This window comes from Durio zibethinus, chromosome 2, assembly GCF_047325235.1.
Source record: "Durio zibethinus cultivar Kanyao isolate XHJ-2024 chromosome 2, ASM4732523v1, whole genome shotgun sequence".
In the NCBI taxonomy this organism is placed as follows: domain Eukaryota; kingdom Viridiplantae; phylum Streptophyta; class Magnoliopsida; order Malvales; family Malvaceae; genus Durio; species Durio zibethinus.
In genome coordinates, this window is record NC_143163.1 from 20,667,935 (window position 1) to 20,689,450 (window position 21,516).

Here is a 21,516-nt window from a genome sequence, read left to right on the forward strand (position 1 = left end):
ACTTACGTATCCTACCTCTCTGGCCGCCTGAGCGCCCGCACGCTCGTTTCATGGGTTGACTTAGGCATATGGAGTTCATCCCTAGTCTAAGCATACGGAGTTCATTCCCAGTCTAAGATCGAACCGAAATGAGGGTTGTGGCAGTAGGACGAATAGCAGGATCGACAACACCTAGGGGGATCGAGTCGATCACTGGCATGCGTATTCTGCCTCTTTGGTCGGTTAAGCTCCCGCATGCTCGTTTCATGGGTTGGCTTAGGCATACGGAGTTCATTCCATGTCTAAGCCCTAGTCGGACCGAAAGTTGTGGCAGGGGGACCAACAGCACGCAGAGGGCGATCGGGCCGATCCTCGGCTTCCGCATTATGCCTCTCTGACCTGCTTAGTGCCCACACGCTTGTTTCGTGGGTTGACTTAGGCATACGGAGTTCATTCCCAATCTAAGCATACGGAGTTCATTCCCAGTCTAAGATCAGATCGATAGTAGCACGCAGAGGGGGACTGAGTCGATCCTTGGCTCGTGCATCCTGCCTCTCCGACTGGCTGACCTCCCACACGCTCGTTTCGTGGGTTGACTAAGGCATAGAGAGTTCATTCCTGATCTAAGCCCCAACCGAACTGAGGGACCCACAGCAGGATTGACAACATGTAGAGGGGGATCGAGTCGATCCTCAACTTGCGTAATCTGGCTCTCCGACTGGTTGAACACCCGTACACTCGTTTCATTGGTTGACTTAGGCATACGTAATGCTTTCCTGGTCTCGACCAATCAAGGACCAAAGGCTATCGATGATGTTTGGGGCAACAACTAAGGGGGACCAGTAGTGGGATCCTTGGTCAGCTTGCGCATCCCACCTCCAGCAGTCGGTTCAGTGCCCGTACGCTCGTTTTGGGGGTCGATCGAGGCTCGACATGTGTCGATGGTGGTTGAGGCAACCGCCCGCACCACGGCCCGGCATGTACCGATGGTGTTCGATGCAACCGCCCGCATCAGGGCCCAGCTTATCCCGATGGCGGTTGAGGAAAGTGCCCGTACCAAAAGGCAGCCTGTGTCGATGATGGTCGATGCATGTGCCACCACCATGCGCCATCATGTGCCATCGATGGTCGAGGCCTTAGCCGAAGTTCAATTTTGAGCCACGGTGCACATGCTGCGCTTGTGCATGTGCTGGTGCTGCTTTTTTTTCACCCAAGGCACCATCGCCAGAGAACCTAACAAGCGGCATTGGGGGTTCCGACGATTGGGGGCCCGAGGGGTGTGTGCACATGATGTGCGATGGGTGCTGGTACTTGGCCCTTATGTTGGCCCCTTATCCCTCATCAAACCTCAAGAACTCACACCCCCTTAAAGAGCATTTGAGATTTTATAGGTTTGCTCCCAGTAGCCATTAAAGTGTCTGAAATGGGGACATTTTTTTCAAACGATCACAAAATCTTCTCCACGTCGAGTTTTTACCTGAATTTGTTTGTGCGTGCCAACAAAAATACAAGGATCACGTCTACCAAATTTGGGGCCAAAAGTCTTTAAAAAATTTTTTTTTAAAATCTCGAACTGTAAAAAGTTTCAAAAATCGTGAAAAATAGAAAACGGGACATCTTGCCACGAAACTTCACATGAAGGCTTAGGGGACCATTGTATGAATTTACAAGCCATAAAAATTGCATTGGCACGGTAGAAATATGAAGATGTGCCTGAACCCACCTACCACTAGATTGATTCATGGCTTATGCATCCTGTCTCTCCAACCGGTAAGTGCCCGTACGCTCCTTTCGTGGGTTGACTTAGGCATACGTAGTATGCTCCAAGCCTAAGATCAGACCAGACCGAGGGTTGCGGTAGCAGGACTCACAGTGGGATCGACAGCACACAGAGGGAACCTGGTCGATCCCCGGCATACGCATCCTTCCTCTCTGACCGACTGAGCGCCCGCACGCTCATTTCATGGGTTGACTTAGGCATACGGAGTTCATCGCCAGTCTAAGCATACGAAGTTCATTCCCAGTCTAAGATTGGATCAGACCAAGGGTTGTGATAGTAGGACCAGCAGCAGGATCGGTAGCACGTAGGGGGGACCGAACCAATCCTCGACTTGCACATTCTGCCTCTTCGGCAGGCTGAGCCCCCGCACGCTTGTTTCATGGGTTGGCTTAGGCATACAGAGTTCATTCCATGTCTAAGGCCCAGTAGGATCGAGGGTTGTGCGACGGGATTGATAGCACGCAGAGGGGGACCGGGCCTATCCTCGGCTTACGCATTATGCCTCTTCGGCCTGCTCAGCGCCCGCACGCTCGTTTCATGGGTTGACTCAGGTATACGGAGTTCATTCCCAGTCTAAGCATACAGAGTTCATTCTCAGTCCAAGATCAGACTGACAGTAGCACGTAGAGGGGATTGGGCCGATCCTCGGCTTACGTATCCTACCTCTCCGATCGGCTGAGTGCCCGCACGCTCGTTTCATGGGTTGACTTTGACATACGGAGTTTATTCTCGGTCTAAGCCCCAATCAGATAGAGGGACCCGCAACGGGATCGACAGCACGCAGAGGGGGACCGAGCTGATCCTCAGCTTGTGCAATCTAGCTCTCCAGCCAGTTGAGCACCCGCACGCTCATTTCATGGGTTGACTTAGGCATACGTAGTGTATTCTCGATCTCGACCAATCAAGGGCTAGAGGCTATCGATGGCATTTGAGGCAACAACCGAGGGGGACCAGCAGCGGGATCCTTGGTCAGCTCATGTATCCCACCCCTTACGGTCGGTTCGGTGCCCGTACGCTCATTTCAGAGGCTGATCGGGGCTCGGTATGTGCCGATGGTGGTCGAGGCAACCGCCCGCACCACAGCCCAGCATGTGCCAATGGTGTTCGATGTAACCGCCCGCACCAGGGGCCATCTTGTGCCAATGGTGGTTGAGGGAATCACCTGAACCAAGGGTTGGTATGTGGCGATGGTGATCGAGCCAACCGCCCGCACCAAGGTCCAACTTGTGCCGATGGCGGTCGAGGCAAGTGCCAGTACCAAAGGGCAACCTGTGCTGATGATGGTCGATGCATGTGCCATCACCATGCACCATCATGTGCCATTGATGGTCGAGGCCTTGGCCAAAGTTTGATTTTGAGCCACGATGCACATGCTGGGCTCGAGCATGTGCTAGTGCCACATTTTTTTCGCCCGGGGCACCATCGTCGGAGCATCGCTAGAGAACCTAACCGACGACATTGGGAGTTTCGACGATTGGAGGGGTCGGGGGGTGTGCACACATGATGTGTGATGGGTGTTGGTACTTGGCCCTTATATTGGCCCCTTATCCCTCATCAAACCTCGAGAACTCACACCCCCTTAAAGAGCATTTGAGATTTTATAGGTTTGCTCCCAGTAGCCATTAAAGTGTTCGAAATAAGGACATTTTTTTCAAATGAACACAAAATCTTCTCCACTTTGACTTTTTAGCTGAATTTGTTTGTGTGTGCCAACAAAAATACAAGGATCACGTCTACCAAATTTGGGCCAAAACTCCTTCTAAAAAAATTTTAAAAAATCTCGAACTGTAAAAAGCTTCGAAAGTCATGAAAAATAGAAAATGGACATCTTGCCATGAAACTTCACATGAAGGCTTAGGGGACCATTATATGAATTTACAAGCCATAAAAATGGCATTGGCACGGCAAAAATATGAAGATGTGCCTAAACCCACCTACCACTCAATCGACCCATGGCTTACGCATCCCGCCTTTCCAACCGGTTAAGTGCCCGCATGCTCATTTCGTGGGTTGACTTAGGCATACGTAGAGCGCTCCCGTCTAAGATCAGACAGGACCGAGGGTTGTGGTAGCAAGACTCGCAGCGAAATCGATAGCACGCAGAGGGGAGCAAGTCAATCCTCATCTTACGCATCCTGCCTCTTTGGCAAGCTGAGTGCCCACACGCTCGTTTCGTGGGTTGACTTAGGGATACGGAGTTTATCCCTAGTCTAAGCATACGGAGCTCATTCCCAGTCTAAGATCAGATCGGTAGCAGCAAGCAGGGGGGATCGGACCGATCCCTAGCTTGCGTATCTTACCTCTCTGGCTAGCTGAGCACCTGCACGCTTGTTTCGCGGGTTGACTTAGGCATACAGAGTTCATTCCCGATCTAATCCCTAATCGGATCGAGGGACTCGTAGCGGGATCGACAGCATGCAGAAGGGGACCAGGCCAATCCTCGGCTTACGCATTCTGGCTCTCCGATAGACTGAGCACCCGCACGCTCGTTTCATGGGTTGACTTAGGCATACGTAGTGCATTCTCGATCTCGATCAATCAAGGGCCAGAGGCTATCAATGGCATTTGGGGCAACAACCGAGGGGGACCAGCAGTGGGATCCTTGGTCGGCTCGTGCATCCCACCCCCAGTAATCAGTTTGGTGCCCGTACGCTCGTTTCGAAGGTTGACCGAGGCTCTGCATGTGTCGATGGTGGTCGAGGTAATCGCCCGCACCATGGCCCAGCCTGTGTCGATGGTGTTCGATGCAACCACCCGCACCAGTGGCCATCTTATGCCGATGGTGGTTGAGGCTATCGCCCGTACCAGGGGCTAGCATGTGTTGATGGTGATCGAGGCCACCGCCCGCACCAGCGCCCAGCTTGTGCCTATGGCGGTCGAGGCAAGTGCCCGTACAAAAGGGCAGCCTTTGCAGATGATGGTCGATGCATGTGCCATCATGTGCCATTGATGGTCGAGGCCATGGCCGAAGTTCGATTTTGAGTCACGGTGCACACGTTGGCTCAGGCATGTGCTGGTGCCACATTCTTTTTTGCCCAGGGCACCATCGTCGGAGCATCGTTGGAGAACCTAACCGGCGACATTGGGGGTTCCGATGGTTGTGGGGGCTGGGGTTTGTGGCACATGATGTGCGATGGGTGCTGGTACTTGGCCCTTATATTGGCCCCCTATCCCTCATCAAACCTCAAGAACTCACACCCCCTTAAAGAGCATTTGAGATTTTATAGGTTTGCTCCCAGTAGCCATTAAAGTGTCTAAAATGGGAACAATTATTTTCAAACAATCACAAAATCTTCTCCGCTTCGATTTTTTAGCTGAATTTGTTTATGCGTGCCAACAAAAATACAAGGATCACGTCTACCAATTTTGGGGCCAAAACTCCTTGTAAAAAAATTTAAAAAAATCCCGAACCGTAAAAAGTTTCAAAAATCATGAAAAATAGAAAATGGGTCATCTTGCCACGAAACTTCACATGAAGGCTAAGGGGACCATTGTATGAATTTACAAGCCATAAAAATGGCATTGGCACGACAGAAATATGAAGATGTGCCTGAACCCACCTACCACTCGATCGATCCACAGCTTGCGCATCTCGCCTTTCCAGTCGGTTAAATGCCCGCATGCTCGTTTTGTTGGTTGACTTAGGCATACATAGTGCGCTCCCAGTCTAAGATCGGACCGGACCGAAGGTTGCAGTAGCAGGACCCATAGCGAGATCGACAACATACAGAGGGGACCGGGTCAATCCCCGGCTTGCGCATCTTGCCTCTCTGGCTGGCTGAGCGCCCGCACGTTTCGTGGGTTGACTTAGGCATATGGAGTTCATCCCTAGTCTAAGCATATAGAGTTCATTCCCAGTATAAGATCAGACCAGATCGAGGGTTGCGATAGTAGGACCAGTAGCAGGATCGATAGCACGCAAGGGGGACCAGGCTGATCCTCGGCTTACGTATTCTACCTCTCCGGCCGATTGAGCCCTTGTATGCTCGTTTCATGGGTTGGCTTAGGCATACGGAGTTCATTCCATGTCTAAGCCCTAGTCGGATCGAGGGTTGTGGCAGCGGGACCGACAGCACGCAGAGAGGAACCGGGCTGATCTCCGGCCTGCTCAACACCCGCACGCTCGTTTCGTGGGATGACTTAGGTATATGGAGTTTATTCCTAGTCTAAGCATACGGAGTTCATTCCCAGTCTAAGATCGGACTAGCAGCAGCACGCGGAGGGGGATCGGGCTGATCCTCGGCTTGCGCATCCTACCTCTCCGGTCGGATGAGCGCTCGCATGCTCGTTTCATGGGATGACTTAGGCATACAGAGTTCATTCCCGATCTAAGCCCCAACCAGATCGTGGGACCCATAACGAGATCGGCAGCATGCAAAGGGGGACCGGGACGATCCTTGACTTACGCATTCTGGCTCTCCAATTTGTTGAGCACCCACACACTCATTTCATGGGTTGACTTAGGCATACGTAGTGCGTTCCTGGTCTCGACCAATCAAGGGCCAGAGGCTATCGATGGCATTTAGGGCAACAACCGAGGGGGACCAGTAGTGGGATCCTTGGTCGGCTTGCATATCCCACCGCCAACGGTGGGTTTGGTGCCCGCACGCTCATTTTTGGGGCCGATCAAAGCTCGGCATTTATCGATGGTGGTCGAGGCAACCGACCGCACCACGGCCCAGCATGTGCCGATGGTGTTCAATGCAACCTCCCGCACCTGAGCCATCTTGAGCCGATGGTGGTCGAGGCAATCGCCCGCACCAAGGGTCGGCATGTGTCGATGGTGATCGAGGCAACCGCAAGCACCAGGGCCCAGCTTGTGCCATGGCGGTCGAGGCAAGTGCCCATACCAAAGGGCAGCCTATGCTGATGATGGTCGATGCATGTGCCATCACCATGCACCATCATGTGCCATTGATAGTAAAGGCCTTGCCCGAAGTTCAATTTTGAGCCACGGTGCACATGCTGGGCTCAGGCATGTGCTGGTGCCACATTTTTTTCACCCGGGGTACCATCGTCGAAGGATTGTCGGAGAACCTAACCGGCGGCATTGGGGTTCTGATGATTGATGGGCCGGGGGTGTGTGCACATGATGTGCGATGGGTGCTGGTACTTGGCCCATATGTTGGCCCCCTATCCCTCATCAAACCTCGAGAACTCACACCCCCTTAAAGAGCATTTGAGATTTTATAGGTTTGATCCCAGTAGCCATTAAAGTGTCTGAAATGGGGACATTTTTTCAAACGGTCACAAAATCTTCTCCACTCTGAGTTTTTAGCTGAATTTTTTTGTGCGTGCCAACAAAAATACAAGGACCACATCTACGAAATTTGGGGCCAAAACTCCTTCTAAAAAAATTTAAAAAAATCCCAAACCGTAAAAGTTTTGAAAATCGTGAAAAATAGAAAACGGGTCGTCTTGCCATGAAACTTCACATGAAGGCTTAGGGGACCATTGTATGAATTTACAAGCCATAAAAATGGCATTGGCATGGTAGAAATATGATGTTGTGCCGAACCCACCTACCACTCGATCGATCCATGGCTTGTGCATCCCGCCTCTCTGACCGGCTAAGTTCCCGCACGCTCATTTTATGGGTTGACTTAGGCATACGTAGTGCACTTCCAGTCTAAGATCAGATCGGACCGAGGGTTGTGGTAGTAGGACCCACAGCGGGATCAGCAGCATAGAGATAGGATCAGGTCGATCCTCGACTTGCACATCCTACCTCTCTGGCCGGTTGAGCCCCGCACGCTCGTTTCATGGGTTGACTTAGGCATACGGTGTTCATCCCCAGTCTAAGCATACGGAGTTCATTCCCAGTCTAAGATCGGATCAGACCGAGGGTTGTGATGGCAAGACTCACAACAGGATTGGTAGCACGCAGAGGGGACAGGGTTGATCCTCAGCTTACGCATGCTACCTCTCTAGCCGACTGAGCGCCCGCACGCTCATTTCATGGGTTGACTTAGGCATATGGTGTTCATCCCTAGTCTAAGCATACGGAGTTCATTCTCAATCTAAGATTAGATCAGACCGAGGGTTACGGCAGCAAGACTCACAGCGGGATCAGCAGCACGTAGAAGGGACAGGGTCGATCTTCGACTTACGTATGCTGCCTCTCTGGCTGGCTGAGCCCCCGCACGCTCATTTCGTGGGTTGACTTAGGCATACGGAGTTCATCCCCAGTCTAAGCATACAAAGTTCATTCCAGTCTAAGATTGGATCAAATTGAGAGTTTCGACAGCAGGACCAGCAGCAGGATCGGTAGCACGCAGGGGGGGATCAGGTCGATCCCCTGCTTGTGATTTTGCCTCTTTGACCGATTGAGCCCCCGTACGCTCGTTTCATGGGTTGGCTTAGGCATACAGAGTTCATTCCATGTCTAAGCCCTAGCCAGATCGAGGGTTATGGCAGCAGGATCGATAGCACGCAGAGGGGGATCGGGTTGATCCCCGACTTATGCATTATGCCTCTCCGACCTGCTCAACGCCCGCATGCTCGTTTCATGGGTTGACTTAGGGATGCAGAGTTCATTCCCAGTCTAAGCATATGGAGTTCATTCCCAGTCTAAGATCATACCTGCAGTCGCATGCAGATGGAGACCGGGTCGATCCTCGACTTGCACATCCTGCCTCCCCGATCGGTTGAGCACCCGTATGGTCATTTCTTGTGTTGACTTAGGCATACAGAGTTCATTCCTAGTCTAAGATATGGGGTTCATACCCAGTCTAAGATCGGACCAGCAGCAGCACGCAGAGGCGGACCGAGTCGATCCTCTGCTTGCGCGTTCTGGCTCTCCAGTCGGCTGAGCACCCGCACGTTTGTTTCATGGGTTGACTTAGGCATATGTAGTGCATTCTCGGTCTTGACCAATCAAGGGCCAGAGGCTGTCGATAGCGTTTAGGTCAACAATCGAGGGAGACCAGCAGTGGGATCCTTGGTCGGCTCGTGCATCCCGCCCCAAACAGTCGGTTCGGTGCCCGCATGCTCGTTTTGGTGGTTGATCGGGGCTCGGCATGTGCCGATGGTGTTCGATGCAACCGCTCGCACCAGGGGCCATCTTGTGCCGATGGTGGTCGAGGCAACTACCTGCACCAGGACCCAGCTTGTGCCAATGGTGGTCGAGGCAAGTGCCCGCACCAAAGGGCAGCTTGTGCCGATGATGGTCGATGCATGTGCCGTCACCATGCGCCATCATGTGCCATTGATGGTCGAAGCCTTGGCCAAAGTTTAATTTTGAGCCACGGTGCACATGCTGGGCTCGGGAATGTGCTGGTGCCACATTTTTTTCACCCAGGGCACCGTAGCCGAAGCATCGCCGGAGAGCCTAACTGACGGCATTGGTGGTTTCAACGTTAGGGGCTGGGGGTGCGCGTACATGATGTGCGATAGGTACTGGTACTTAGCCCTTATATTGGTCACAAAATCTTCTCCACTTCGAGCTTTTAGCTAAATTTTTTTGTGCGTGCCAACAAAAATACAAGGATAATGTCAACCAAATTTGGGGCCAAAACTCCTTCTAAAAAAATTTTAAAAAATCTCGAACCGTAAAAGGTTTCAAAAATCGTGAAAAATAAAAAACGGGTCGTCTTGCCACGAAACTTCACATGGAGGCTTAGGGGATGATTGTATGAATTTACAAGCCATAAAAATGGCATTGGCAAGGCAAAAATATAAAGATGTGCCTGAACCCACCTACCACTCGATCGATCCATGACTTATGCATCCCGTATCTCCGGTCGCTAAGTGCCCTTAGGCTCGTTTCGTGGGTTGACTTAGGCATACGTAGTGCTCTCCCAGTCTAAGATTGGATCAGACTCAGGGTTACGGTAGCAGGACCCATAGTGGGATTGGCAGCACGCAGAGGGGACCGGGTCGATTGTTAGCTTGCGCATCCATTCTCTCTGGTCGACTGAACGCCCGCACGCTCGCTTCGTGGGTTGACTTAGGCATACGGTGTTCATCCCCAGTCTAAGCATACGAAGTTCATTCCCAGTCTAAGATCGGATCGGATCGAGGGTTGTGACAGCAGGGCCAGCAGCAGGAGCGATAGCACGCAGTGGGGGACCTGGCCGATCCCCAACTTACGCATTCTGCCTCTGGTTGATTGAGCACCCGCACGCTCGTTTCATGGGTTGGCTTAGGCATACAAAGTTCATTCCATGTCTAAGCCCCAGTCGGATCGAGGGTTGTGGCAGTGGGACCGGTAGCATGTGGAAAGGGATCGGGCCGATCCCCAGCTTGTGCATTATGCCTCTCCGTCTGGCTCAGTGCCCGCACGTTCGTTTCGTAGGTTGCCTTAGGCATACAGAGTTCATTCCTGGTCTAAGCATACGGAGTTCATTCCCAGTCTAAGATCAGACTAGTAGCAGCACGCAGAGGGGGACCAGATCGATCTTCGACTTACACATTGTGCCTCTCTGGCCGGTTGAGAGCCCGGCATGCTCATTTCATGGGTTGAATTAGGCATACGGAGTTCATTTCTGATCTAAGCCCCTACCAGATCGAGGGACCCACAGCGGGATTGACAGCATACAGAGGGGGACTAGGTCGATCCTCGACTTGCGCATTCTGGCTCTCCGACCGCCCGCATGCTCATTTCATGGGTTGACTTAGGCATACGTAGTGCATTCTCGATCTCGACCAACCAAGGACCAAAGGCTATCGATAACGTTTGGGGCAACAACCAAGGGGGACCAGTAGTGGGATCCTTGGTCGGCTCACGCATCCCACCCCCAGTGGTCGGTTCGATGCTCGCATGCTTGTTTCGAGGGCCGACCAGGGCTCGGCATGTGCCGATGGTGGTCGAGGCAACCGCCCGCACCACGGCCTAGCATGTGTCGATGGTGTTCGATGCAACCGCCCGCACCAAGGGCCATCTTGTGCTGATGGTTGTAGAGGCAACCGTCTGCACTAGGGCCCAGCTTGTGCCGATGGCGATCGAGGCAAGTGCCCGCACCAAAGGGCAGCCTGTGCCGATGATGGTCGATGCATGTGCCATCACCATGCGCCATCATGTGCCATTGATGGTCAAGGCCTTGGTCGAAGTACAATTTTGAGCCACAGTCCACATGCTGGGCTCGAGCATGTGCTGGTGCCACATTTTTCTCACCTGGGGCACCATCGTCGATGCATCACCGAAGAACCTAACCGACAGCATTGGTGGTTCCGACGATTGGGGGGAAAGGTGGGTGTGCGCACATGATGTGTGATGGGTGCTGGTACTTGGCCCTTATATTGGCTATCCCTCATCAAACCTCAACAACTCACACCCCCTTAAAGAGCATTTGAAATTTTATAGGTTTGCTCTCAGTAGCCATTAAAGTGTTTGAAATGGGGACATTTTTTTCAAATGGTCACAAAATCTTCTCCACTTCGAGTTTTTACTTGAATTTGTTTGTGAGTGCCAACAAAATACAAGGATCACGTTTACCAAATTTGGGGCCAAAACTCCTTATAAAAAAATTTTAAAAAATCCCGAACCATAAAAAGTTTCAAAAATCATGAAAAATAGAAAACGGGTCGTCTTGCCACGAAACTTCACATGAAGGCTTAGAGGACCATTGTATGAATTTACAAGCCATAAAATGGCATTGGCACGATAGAAATATGAAGATGTGCCTGAACCCACCTATCACTCGATCGATCCATGGTTTACGCATCCCGGCTCTCTAACCGGCTAAATGCCCGCACGCTCGTGGGTTGACTTAGGCATACGTAGTGCGCTCCAAGTCTAAGATCAGATCGAACTGAGGGTTGTGATAGCAGGACCCGTAGTGGGATCGGTAGTACGCAGAGGGGACTGGGTCGATCCCCCGCTTACGCATCTTACCTCTCTGGCCGACTGAGTGCCCGCACGCTCAATTCGTGGGTTGACTTAGGCATACAGAGTTCATCCCTTGTCTAAGCATACGGAGTTCATTCCCAGTCTAAGATTAGATCGGACTGAGAGTTGCAGTAGCAGAACCAGCAGCAAGATCTACAGCACGTAGAAAGGGACCGGGCCGATCCCCGACTTACGCATTCTGCCTCTCCGACCGAATGAACCCCAGCACGCTCATTTCATGGGTTGGCTTAGGCATATGGAGTTCATTCCATGTCTACACCCCAGCCGAACAGAGGGTTATGGTAGCGGGACCGATAGCATGCAGCGAGGATCGGGTCGATCCTCAGCTTGCGTATTATGCCTCTCGGGCCTGCTCAGTGCCTGCACGCTCATTTCGTGGGTTGACTTAGGCATACAGTGTTCATTCCCGGTCTAAGGCCCAACCAGATCGAGGGACCCGTAACGGGATCGGTAGCATACAGAGGGGGACCGGGCCGATCCTCGACTTATGCATTCTGGCTCTCCTACCGACTGAGTGCCCGTACGCTCATTTCATGGGTTGACTTAAGCATATGTAGTGCATTCCAGGTCTCGAACAACCAAGGGCCAGAGGCTATCGACGGCGTTTGGGGTAACAACCGAGGGGGACCAGCAGCGAGATCCTTGGTCGGCTCGTGCATCCTACCCTCAGTGGTCGGTTCGATGCTCGCACGCTCGTTTCGAGGGCCGATCGGGCCTCGGCATGTGCCGATGGTGGTCGAGGCAACCGCCCGCACCACGGCCCAGCATGTGTCGATGGTGTTCGATGCAACCGCCCGCACCAGGGGCCATCTTGTCCCGATGGTGGTCGAGGTAATCACCCGCACCAAGGGCCAGCATGTGCCGATGGTGATCGAGGCAACCGCCCGGACCAGGGCCCAGTTTGTGTCGATGATGATCGAGGCAAGTGCCCGTACCAAAGGGTAGCCTGTGCCGATGATGGTCGATGCATGTGCCATCACCATGCGCCATCATGTGGCATTGATGGTTGAGGACTTGGTCGAAGTTTGATTTTGAGCCACGGTGCACATGCTGGGCTCGGGCATGTGCTGGTGCCACATTTTTTTCGCCCGGGGCACCATCGTCGGAGAACGTAACCGATGGCATTGAGGGTTTTGACGATTGGGGGGCCGGGGGGTGTGCGCACATGGTGTGCAAAGGGTGCTGGCCCTTATATTGGCCCCCTTATCCCTCATAAAACCTGGAGAACTCACACCTCCTTAAAGAGCATTTGAGATTTTATAGGTTTGCTCCCAGTAGCCATTAAAGTGTCTGAAATGGGGACATTTTTTTCAAACGGTCACAAATCTTCTCCACTTTGAGTTTTTAGCTGAATTTTTTTGTGCGTGCCAACAAAAATATAGCGATCACATCTACCAAATTTGGGGCCAAAAAATTTTTAAAAAATCTCAAACCGTAAAAAGTTTAAAAAATCGTGAAAAATAGAAAACGGGTCGTCTTGTCATGAAACTTCACATCAAGGCTTAGGGGACCATTGTATGAATTTACAAGCCATAAAAATGGCATTTCTATGGCAGAAATATGAAGATGTGCTTGAACCCACCTAGCACTCGATCAATCCACAGCTTGCGCATCCGACCTCTCCGATCGGCTAAGTGCCCGCATACTCGTTTCGTGGGTTGACTTAGGCATACGTAGTGCACTCCCAATCTAAGATCGGACCGGACCGAGGGTTCTGGTAGCAGGACCCACAGCAAGATCGACAACACACAGAGGGGATCGGGGGTTGCAATGGTAAGACCCGTTGCGGGATTGATAGCATGCAGAGTGGACTGGGTCGATCCCAGGCTTACGCATCCTGCCTCTCTAGCCGGCTGAGCCCCCGCACGCTCATTTCGTGGGCTGGCTTAGGCATACGGAGTTCATTCCCAGTCTAAGCATATGGAGTTCATTCCCAATCTAAGATCAAACTGGCAACAGCTTACAGAGAGGGATCGGGTCGATCTTCGACTTGCGCATCCTGCCTCTCCGATCGGCTGAGTGCCTGGACGCTCTTTTCGTGAGTTGACTTAGACATACGGAGTTCATTCCCGATCTAAACCCCAACTAGACCGAGAGACCCATAGTGAGATTGGTAGAATGCAGAGGGAGATCGGGTCGATCCTCGACTTGTGCATTCTGACTCTCCGATCGGTTGAGCGCCCGTACACTCGTTTCATGGGTGGTTGACTTAGGCATACATAGTGCATTCTTGGTCTCGACCAACCAAGGGCCAAAAGCTATCAACAGTGTTTAGGGCAACAATTGAGGGGGACCAGTAGTAGGATACTTGGTCAGCTCACGCATCCCTCCCCCAGCGATCAATTCGGTGCTTGCACTCTTGTTTTATCGATGGTGGTCGAGGCAACCGCCCATACCATGTCCCAGCATGTGCCGATGGTGTTTGTCGCAACCACTAGCAACCGAGGCCATCTTGTGCTGATGGTGGTCGAGGCAACCACCCACACCAGGGCCCAGCTTGTGCCGATGGCGGTCGAGGCAAGTGCCCGTACCAAAGGGCAACCTGTGCCGATGATGGTCGATGCATGTGCCATCAACATGTGCCATCATGTGCCATTGATGGTCGAGGCCTTGGCTGAAGTTTGATTTTGAGCCACGGTGCACATGTTGGGCTCGGGCATGTACTGGTGCCACATTTTTTTCACTCGAGGCACCATCGTCGGAGCAATGCTAGAGAACCTAACCGGCGGCATTAGGGGTTCCGACGATTGGGGGTCGAGGGGTGTGCGCATATGATGTGCGATGGGTACTGGTACTTGGCCCTTATATTGGCCCCCTATCCCTCATCAAACCTCAACAACTCATACCCCCTTAAAGAGCATTTGAGATTTTATAGGTTTGCTCTCAGTAGCCATTAAAGTGTCTAAAATGGGGACATTTTTTTCAAACAGTCACAAAATCTTCTCCACTTCGTGTTTTTAGCTGAATTTATTTTTGCGTGCCAACAAAAATACAAGGATCACGTCTACCAAATTTGGGGTCAAAACTCCTTCTAAAAAAATTTTAAAAAATCCCAAACCGTAAAAGGTTTCAAAAATCATGAAAAATAGAAAACTGGTCGTCCTGCCATGAAACTTCACATGAAGGCTTAGGGGACCATTGTATGAATTTACAAGCCATAAAATGGCATTTGTACGGCAAAAATATAAAGATACGCCAAAACCCACCTACCACTCGATCGATCCACGGCTTGCGCATCTCACCTGTCCGACCGGCTAAGTGCCCGCACACTCGTTTTATGGGTTCACTTAGGCATATGTAGTGTGCTCCCAGTCTAAGATCGGACCAGACCAAGGGTTACGGTAGCAGGACCCGTAGCGGGATCGACAGCACGTAGAGGGGACCGGGTCAATCCCTGGCTTGCGCATCCTACCTCTCTGGTCGGCTGAGTGCCCGCACGCTCATTTTGTGGGTCGACTTAGGCATACGGAGTTCATCCCCAGTCTAAGCATATGGAGTTCATTCCCAGTCTAAGATTAGACCAGACCAAGGGTTATGGTAGCAAGACCAGCAGTAGGATCGGCAGCACGCAGGGGACCGGGCCGATCCTTGGCTTGCGCATTCTGCCTCTCCGACCAGCTGAACGCCCGCACGCTCTTTTCATGGGTTGGCTTAGGCATACGGAGTTCATTCCATGTCTAAGCCCCAACCGGACCGAGGGTTGTGGCAGCGGGATAGGCATCACGCAGAAGGGGATCAGGTCGATCCCTGGCTTGCGCATTATGCCTCTCTAGTCGGCTCAGCGCCCGCACGCTCGTTTCGTGGGTTGACTTAGGCATACGGAGTTCATTCCCAGTCTAAACATGCGGAGTTCATTGCCAGTCTAAGATCAGACCGATAGCAGCACGCAGAGGGGCACCGGGCCAATCCTCGACTTACCCATCCTACCTCTCCAGTCGACTGAGCGCTCGCATGCTTGTTTCATGGGTTGACATAGGCATACAGAGTTCATTCTCGATCTAAGCCCCAACCAGACCGAGGGACCTACAGCGGGATCAGCAGCACGTAGAGGGGGATCGGGCCGATCCTTGGCTTGTGCATTCTGGCTCTCCGACCGATTGAATGCCCACACACTCGTTTCATGGCTTGACTTAGGCATACGTAGTGCATTCCTGGTCTCGACCAACCTAGGGCCAGAGGCTATCGATGGCGTTTGAGGCAACAATCGAAGGGGACCAGCAGCGGGATCCTCGGTCGGCTCACGTATCCCACCCCTAACGGTCGGTTCGATGCCTTTAAGCTCATTTTGAGGGCCGATCGGGGCTCGACATGTGCCGATGGTGGTCAAGGCAACTGCTCGAACCATGACCCAACATATGCCGATGGTGTTCGATGCAACCGCCCGCACCAGTGGCCATCTTGTGCCGATGGTGGTCGAGGCAATGGCTCGCACCAAGGGTCGGCATGTGTCGATGGTGATCAAGGCAACCATCCACACTAGGGCCCAACTTGTGCCGATGGTGGTCAAGGCAAGTGCCCGCACCAAAGGGTAGCTTGTGCCGATGGTGGTCGAGGTAAGTGCCCACACCAAAAGGTAGCCTGTTCCGATGATGCTCCATACATGTGCCATCACCATGCGCCATCATGTGCCATTGATGGTCGAGGCCATGGCCGAAGTTTGATTTTGAGCCATGGTGCACATGCTAGGCTCAGGCTTGTGCTGGTGCCACATTTTTTTCGCCCAGGGCACCATCACCGAAGAACCTAACCGATGGCATTAGGGGTTCCGACGATCGGGGGGGCCGCGGGGTGTGCGCACATGATGTGTAATGGGTGCTGGTACTTGGCCCTTATATTGGCCCCCTATCCCTCATCAAACCTCAAGAACTCACACCCCTTTAAAGAGCATTTGAGATTTTATAGGTTTGCTCCAAGTAGCCATTAAAGTGTCTGAAATGGGGACATTTTTTTCAAACGGTCACAAAATCTTCTCCACTGCGAGTTTTTAGCTGAATTTTTTTGTGCGTGCCAAAAAAAATACAAGGATCACGTCTACCAAATTTGGGGCCAAAACTCTTGCTAAAAAAATTTTTAAAAATCCCAAACCGTAAAAAGTTTAAAAAATCGTGAAAAATAGAAAACGGGTCATCTTGCCACGAAACTTCATATGAAGGCTTAGGGGACCATTGTATGACTTTACAAGCCATAAAAATGGCATTGGCATGACAGAAATTTAAAGATGTGCCTGAACTCACCTACCACTCGATCGATCCACGGCTTGCGCATCCCGCCTCTCTGGCCGGCTAAGTGCCCAAACGCTCGTTTCTTGGGTTAACCTAGGCATACGTAGTGCGCTCCCAGTCTAAGATCAGACCAGACCTAGGGTTGTGACAGTAGGACCCACAGCGGGATCGACAGCACGCAGAGGGGATCGGGTCGATCCCCGGCTTACGCATCCTACCTCTCTGGCCGGCTAAGCGCCCACACGCTCGTTTCGTGGATTGACTTAGGCATATGGAGTTCATCCCCAGTCTAAGCATACGGAGTTCATTCGTAGTCAAAGATCAGACCGGATCAACAGTTGCAGCAGCAGGATCAGCAGCATGCAAGGGGGACTGGGTCGATCCCCAGCTTACGCATTCTGCCTCTCCGACCGACTGAGCGCCCGCACGCTCGTTTCATGGGTTGGCTTAGGCATACGGAGATCATTCCATGTCTAAGCCCCAGCCAAACCGAGGGTTGTGGCAGCACGTAGAGAGGGACCGAGCCAATCCCTGGCTTGCGCATTATGCCTCTCCGGCTGGCTTAACGTCCGCACGCTCATTTCGTGGGTTAACTTAGGCATACGGAGTTCATTCCCAATCTAAGCATATGGAGTTCATTCCCAGTCTAAGATCAGACCTGCAGTGGGATCGACTGCAGTATGCAGAGGGGGATCGGGTCGATCCTCGACTTGCACATTCTGCCTCTCCGGTCGGTTGAGCACCCGTACGCTCGTTTCGTGGGTTGGCTTAGGCATACGGAGTTCATTCCATGTCTAAGCCCCAATAGGACCGAGGGTTGTGGTAGCGGGACTGACAGCATGTAGAGGGGGATTGGGCCGATCCTCGGCTTGTGCATCTTGCCTTTCCGATCGATTGAGCACCCGCACGTTCATTTCATGGGTTGACTTAGGCATACGGAGTTCATTCCCGGTCTAAGCCCCAATTGAACCGAGGGACCCATAGCGGGATCGGCAGCACGCAGAGGGGGATCGGGCTGATCCTCGGCTTGCGCATTCTGGCTCTCCAACTGACTAAGCTCACGCACGCTCGTTTCATGGGTTGACTTAGGCATACGTAGTGCATTCCCGGTCTCGATGAACCAAGGCCCAGAGGCTATCGACGGCGTTCGGGGTAACAATCGAGGTGAACCAGCAGCAAGATCCTTGGTCAGCTCATGCATCCCGCCCCCAGTGGTCGGTTCAGTGCCTGCACGCTCATTTTAGGGGTTGACCGGGGCTCGACATGTGCTGATGGTGGTCGAGGCAACTGCCCACACCATGGCCCAGTATGTGCCGCTGGTGTTTGATGAAACCGCCCGCACCAGGGCCTATATTGTACTAATGGTGGTCGAGGCAATCGCCCGTACCAAGGGCCGGTATGTATCGATGGTGATCGAGGCAACCGTCCACACCAAGGCCCAGCTTGTGCCGATGGCAGTCGAGGCAAGTGCCCATACCAAAGGGCAGCCTGTGCCGATGATGGTCGATGCATGTGCCATCACCATGCACCATCATGTGCCATTGATGGTCGATCCACGGTCACAAAATCTTTTCCACTTCGATCGATCCACGGCTTGCGCATCCCGCCTCTCCGACTGGCTAAGTGCCCACATGCTCATTTCGTGGGTTGACCTAGGTATACGTAGTTCGCTCCCAATCTAAAATCAGACCGGACTGAGGGTTACAGTAGCAAGACCCACAGTGAGATCGACAGCATGCAAAGGGGGCCGGGTCGATCCCTGGCTTGGTAATCTTGCTTCTCTGGCAGACGGAGCACCTACACGCTCGTTTTGTGGGTTGACTTAGGCATACGGAGTTCATCCCCAGTCTAGGCATACAAAGTTCATTCCCAGTCTAAGCATACAGAGTTAATTCGTAGTCTAAGATTAGGCCAAACCGAGGGTTGCGGCAACAGGACCAGCAGCAAGATCTGTAGCACGCGGGGGGGGATCGAGCTGATCCCTAGCTTATGCATTCTACCTCTCCAATCATCTGAGCACCTGCACGCTCGTTTCGTGGGTTGCCTTAGGCATACGAAGTTCATTCCATGTCTAAGCCCCAGCCAGACCAAGGGTTGTGGCAGCCGGACCGACAGCACGTAAAGGGGGATCGAGTCGATCCTCGACTTACGCATTATGCCTCTTCGACCGGCTTAGCACCCGCATGATCGTTTCGTGAGTTAACTTAGGCATACAGAGTTCATTCCCACTCTAAGCATACGGAGTTCTTTCCCAGTCTAAGTTTGGATCGATAGCGGGATTGACAGTAGCACGCAGAGGGGGACCAATCTGATTCTTGACTTACGCATTTTGCCTCTCTGACTGGCTGAGCGCCCGCACGCTCGTTTCGTGGGTTGACTTAGGCATACAGAGTTCATTCCCAGTCTAAGCATACGGAGTTCATTCCCAGTCTAAGATCGGACCGGTAGCGGGATCGGTAGCAATACGCAGAGGGGGACCGGATCGATCCTTGGCTTGCATATCCTACCTCCCCGGTCGGTTGAGTGCCCGGACACTCGTTTCATGGGTTGACTTAGGCATACAGAGTTCATTCCTGATCTAAGCCCCAATCGGATCGAGGGACCTACAGTGAGATCGGTAGCATGCAGAGGGGGACCGAGCCGATCTTCGGCTTATGCATTCTGGCTCTCCAGTCGGTTGAGCACCCGTACGCTCATTTTATGGGTTGACTTAGGCATACGTAGTGCATTCCCGATCTCAACCAACCAAGGGCTAGAGGCTATCGACTGCATTTGGGGCAACAATCAAGGGGGACCAGTAGCAGGATACTTGGTCGGCTCGCACATCCTGCACCCAGTGGTCGATTTGGTGCTCGAACGCTCATTTCGAGGTTTGATCGGGGCTCGACATGTGTCGATGGTGGTCGAGGTAACTGCCCGCACCACAGCCTAACGATGGTGTTCGATGTAACCGCCCTTAGCAGGTACCATCTTGTGCCAATGGTGGTCGAGGCAACCACCCGCACCAGGCCCAGCTTGTGTCGATGGCGGTCGAGGTAAGTGCTCGCACCGAACGGTAGCCTGTGCCAATGATGGTCGATGCATGTGCCATCACCAAGTGCCATCATGTGCCATTGATGGTCGAGGCCTTGGCCAAAGTTTGATTTTGAGCCATGGTACACATGCTGGGCTCGGGCATGTGCTGGTGCCACATTCTTTTCTCCTGGGGCACCATCACCGAAGCATCACCAGAGAACCTAACCGGCGATATTGATGGATTCGATGATTGTGGGGGTCGGGGGTGTGCACACATGATGTGCGATGGGTGCTGGTACTTGGCCCTTATATTGGCCCCCTATCCCTCATCAAACCTCGAGAACTCACACCCCCTTAAAGAGCATTTGAGATTTTATAGGTTTGCTCCCAGTAGCCATTAAAGTGTCTGAAATAGGGACATTTTTCTCAAACGGTAACAAAATCTTCTCCACTTTGAGTTTTCAGCTGAATTTGTTTGTGCGTACTAACAAAAATACAAGGATCACGTCTACCAAATTTGGGGCCAAAACTCCTTCTAAAAAAATTTAAAAAATCCCGAACGGTAAAAAGTTTTGAAAATCGTGAAAAATAGAAAACAGGTCGTCTTGCCACGAAACTTCACATGAAGGCTTAGGGGACCATTGTATGAATTTACAAGCCATAAAAATAGCATTGGAATGACAGAAATATGAAGATGTGCCTGAACCCACCTACCACTCGATCGATCCATGGGTTACGCATCCCGCCTCTCCGGTCAGCTAAGTGCCCGCACACTCATTTTATGGGTTGACCTAGGCATACGTAGTGTGCTCCCAATCTAAGATCAGACCAGACCGAGGGTTGCAGTAGCAGGACCCGCAGCGGGATCGGCAGCACGCAGAGGGGATCGGGCTGATCGTCGACTTGTGTAACCTGCCTCTCTGGCCGGTTGAGCACCCGCACGCTCGTTTGATGGGTTAGTTAGCCATACAGAGTTCATCCCCAATCTAAGCATACAGAGTTCATTCCTAGTCTAAGATCGGACTGGACCGAGGGATGCGGCAGCAGGACCAGCAGCAGGATCAACATCACGTGGGAAGGGATCGGGCTAATCCCCGACTTGCGCATTTTGCCTCTCCGACCGGCCGAGCACCTGTGCACTCATTTCGGCTTAGGCATACGAAGTTCATTCCATGTCTAAGCCCCAGTCGGACCGAGGGTTGTGGCAGCGGGATCGAGGGTTGTGGCAGAGGGGGACCGGATCGATCTTCGGCTTACGTATTATGCCTCTCCGGCTGGCTCAGTGCCCGCACACTCGTTTCATGGGTTGACTTAGGCATATGAAGTTCATTCCCAGTCTAAGCATATAGAGTTCACTCCCAGTCTAAGATCGGACCGACAGCGAGATCAGCAGCAGCACGCAGAAGGGGACCTGTTCAATCGCCGGCTTAAGCATTCTACTTCTCCTATCGGTTGAGTGCCCGCACGCTCATTTCGTGGGTTGGCTTAGGCATACGGAGTTGATTCCATGTCTGAGCCCTAGCTGGATCGAGGGTTGTGGTAGCGGGACCGACAGCACATAGAGGTGGACCAGATTGATCCCCGGCTTGCGCATTATACCTCTCCGGTCGGCTCAGTGCCCGCACGCTCGTTTCATGGGTTGACTTAGGCATACGGAGTTCATTCGCAAT